This window comes from Carassius carassius, chromosome 41 (genome assembly GCF_963082965.1).
Source record: "Carassius carassius chromosome 41, fCarCar2.1, whole genome shotgun sequence".
Lineage (NCBI taxonomy): Eukaryota > Metazoa > Chordata > Actinopteri > Cypriniformes > Cyprinidae > Carassius > Carassius carassius.
Window position 1 is genome coordinate 23,247,365 of NC_081795.1, and position 3,929 is coordinate 23,251,293.

Here is a 3,929-nt window from a genome sequence, read left to right on the forward strand (position 1 = left end):
AAGTCCACAATGTTGTGACTGAACTCTTCCCACTTTCCCTTTCTTGATTTCTCATTGGAGAAAAATAGCTTTTTAGCTTGTGATAGAATCTCTGTTTTTGTGGCTTTCTTGGAAATATCAAGAACTCTGGTTCCTCCACCATTGCGTTTTCTCACTTGTTGTCGTGTATCCATCCTAGTTCTATTTTCCTTGTCATCTTCACGGCCCTTTTGTTATTTCTCAGATGTATCTTTGTTGGCTGCATGGAATGCTCCTCCTCAAAATCTTTATCTGTGTCTTTATTGCTTGTCAATGTGCCCATCTTTCTTCTAAGTTTTTCAAATAAGGACAGTCTTTTTAGATCATCACCACCTTTTCTCTGTTTTTCCATACAGAAACGCCTTGTAGCAATCCTATCACCATATGCTGGAATGTAAGCAGTCATAGTGGCATCATCTATTTCTCCAACTACCGAGCTGTCAATCTGTAATGAAAACAAAACAATACAGTAAGACATATTGGTTATCTTAAATCTAAGAGATGGCTATATTTCCATATGAGTGAAAATTAATTTCTTAGCAGTAGCTACAAATCAGCAATTTATTTCTATTTTTCTTCACTTGCTTGTTTCTTTTTTCGCATGGGAATAAAAAGGAGCTAAAATATTTAGTAATTTAAAACAAAAACCGCTGTCTAAAAAAATGGTTGTAACCATAACAATGAAGTTTGAGTGACATAATGATGCTGAAAATACAGTGTATTAACAGTGAAAACCCTTGACATCAAAATTAGGCAGGGGACTGATTACTTTCATGTATTCCTCTTTAATTATATAACCATTTACCTCAATTACACGAAAAGCACTTCTCCCATATATTACTGCTATTATGTACTCCATAATATTTCTATTCCATATTGATTCCATACTTCAGCTCCCAACGAAGGCCTGTGCTGGCATCTAAACATTGCTCCATCCTTTTAAAACAATATAAAATCACAACAAAATGGAAAGCATTAATTGTAAGGACACAATATTTTATTTTGTGTATTTATTTATTATTTCAAACAACAATTTGTTTGTCATTTATTATTTCAAGTCAGCACTTTGCCTGAATGTATAATGGTGATGCTACTGCACGTTACAGTCTAACTACTGTTACTTGTTTATGTAGGGTAGAGACAAAAATATAGAGTGAATTGACTCCTAAAGATACCTATAAACCTTATTTTACAGGGCTAGAATAGGGAAGACATGAATGCATTGTTGGGAGAGGCAGGTGTGCTTGACATAAAAAAGAAATCGGAAGCACTGGCACTAAAGGTGATAGGGTTACAATTTATGATGATTACTTGTATAATCTGCTGAGATTCAGTAAAATGTAAAACAATGAAAAATTAATATATTGCAGGAATGAATGTGCTGTCACCTACATGATCTTGCTGCATTTTCTGTATATTTTACTCAGGAATCCCTCGGCTCTGAAGAAACATCCACAGACCATCATCTTGTGGGAGGGGGGGTTTTGAAGATGTAGCCATAGCTGGCCCTGAACAAATGTCGGAAAAAGGCAGCATTTGTGTAAATATGTGTTGCACCAAAAATATAAACAGATTTAGGACTGTACCCTCAAAATTGTAATTGCTTTAAATATCTCAAAAATGTATCTCGGCATTTTTTACGAGAACATTAATAAAGACCAAGAGTGTGATAACGTTGCTAAGAATGGATGTTTCTGTGACGATCGTGCACCAGAGAGACACAGGGAGAGGGAGAGATCCAAATGCAGGTAAGATTTATTAAACAATAAGGGTAATCCAAATAAACAGTCCAATAAAACAAACAAAACAAAAGAGGGAACAGGAAGGAACTCGGAGGAAGAGAAGGTGAGGGTAAATCTCGGGAGACAAGAACACTGGTAACACGAAGGGTAAGGACTCCATACAAACAACAGGGAAAGACAGGTATTTATAAGGAGGCTAATGACAATAGATTGCCTGCACCTGGTGCAATTAACTGTAGTGCAATTACTGTGAAGACAGGACCAGACTAGAGGAATTATAGTGCCTATGGTGAAGTGCCTAAGGGGAAGTGAGCCCACTAGTGGACACCCAGGGAAACAGAGACTGACAGCGTGACATTTTCATGTATCAACTGTATAGGTAGGCAACTATAGGCCTTTCTTATCACTTGGAAGTCAAACTGTCACCTTTAACAGTAACATTACTCAAATCATAGAGAAGGCTAGACTCAAGAACAAGGTCAAAAGTGTTGAGACAAAGGCTATATGTACTCATTTATCTGTGATTCACTGCACAACCGGAATCTAGTTTCTGAAAAATATATAACTTGCTTTGGAAAGCTTCAAAAAGCTGGCTTTGTTTCCAAATTATTAAATGCATCAAGTAAACAGTTTTGAAAAATATCAACAAATAAAACAATAACAGGACACATATGCATAGTGACAAACCAAAAGAGAATGCACAACTAAAGAAACCGAAGCAATGTCAGAATATATTCAACATTATTATTGGTGTAGCACGCTGCACACTATACTAAATGTCCGTGCAAAACTTAATCGAAATAGTATCCCTGCTGGCTCTGAAACTGGCAAAGTTCTGAATGTTTGTTTACTGTTATGTAATGTCGCGATGTTCAACGTGCTGCATGCACTGGGGATTTCTGGTGTGACTTTTTCCCTCCCCCTGACAGCAGCCTCTCTGTGTTCGAGGACCTCTTGATTTACAACTTAAGCAAGTTACAGCAAATAGCGTGGTTTACTTATCCTAGCCAACAAACTGAAAGGAAGGTGGTTAACGTAATATCTCTTAAAAATCACACGTAATTATCCCCTCGACCTTAAAAGTTAAGGTTCCTTTTGCTGACTAACAGTACAAATATTAGCTTGACATTGCATAAGTTAGCCTACCAACTGCAGTTGATGGTGTAACTTACGTTATCATAGTTAGTAAAAAATATGACCGTAACACTACGTTACATGCTATTCTAACCTCGTTGTACATGTCGGCAAGCGAACAGTTAGCAGAAATCATTTGGCATTAACACGTAACTATAATAACTTAGCTATCTTACCTGCACTGAACCCATGTACATGTAGGCCTGGCACTGTTGTTGTTATCGGAGGGTCAGGCTGATTTGCAACAGCAACTGTGGCCTGACGTTACTTCGTGCAGGTGAAAGCTTCTGGCAGGATTTTGAGGGATCTTGTTAATTCAGAAAAAAAAATTTCATGAAGATTATTCTCATAATTCTGAGATAATTAATTCGTTAATTCAGAAAAACAGAGCAAAAACATTTTTTCATGAAAAATGATCTCGTAATTCTGAGATAATTAACTCGTTAATTTGTAACAAATTCCCTCACGCTATCAAAGAAAAAGAAAAGTACTGCACGCAAAACATAAGGTAACGGGCGGATCTGATACCTACTGATGTAAATAAAGACAGTAACAGCTTACTTTCATTAAATAACCAATAAAGAAAAAATACATAGCATAAGATCTACATGTATGTAGACTTTAATTAATTATATATTAACGAAAAAACAATGAAACATAAGTTCAACCAAGTGTATTAAGAGATATATCACATTATAATACCCAAACAACATGCGCTTATTTCACAGATAGAAGCGCGGTCGCACTCCGACACAGCAAACAAACATTCTCAAATTATCCCACACATTCAACCCTCAAAACCCCAATGTCCCCATGTCCCCATGTCCCCGTGTCCTGGCCAGCAGACCGAATGTTCATTCAAGAGACATCAATTGTCCGTTTGAAACTACAGTCTCCTCCGCGAGAGGAAAAAGACACAAAACAAAGATATAAGGCCCAGCGTGGCGAGAAGCCGCAATCAATATATCCCCATGGACTTACGCAATCTCGCCCCGCCTGTGTAGCCGATGGGAAACTGTGGTAGTCCAGAAACCA

At 37.3% G+C, this 3,929-nt stretch overlaps 1 long non-coding RNA gene across 1 annotated transcript; it reads right to left on the minus strand.

Annotated features, from left to right (window-relative positions):
• Nucleotides 1-224: 224 nt before the first annotated feature.
• Nucleotides 225-3,251, minus strand: LOC132123343 (uncharacterized). Its single transcript, XR_009426500.1, has 3 exons — nt 3,071-3,251; nt 1,411-1,526; nt 225-463 (listed from the first exon to the last, which is right to left on the minus strand). It is a non-coding gene; the product is annotated as an uncharacterized LOC132123343 (long non-coding RNA).
• Between the last annotated feature and the right edge of the window lie 678 nt (nt 3,252-3,929).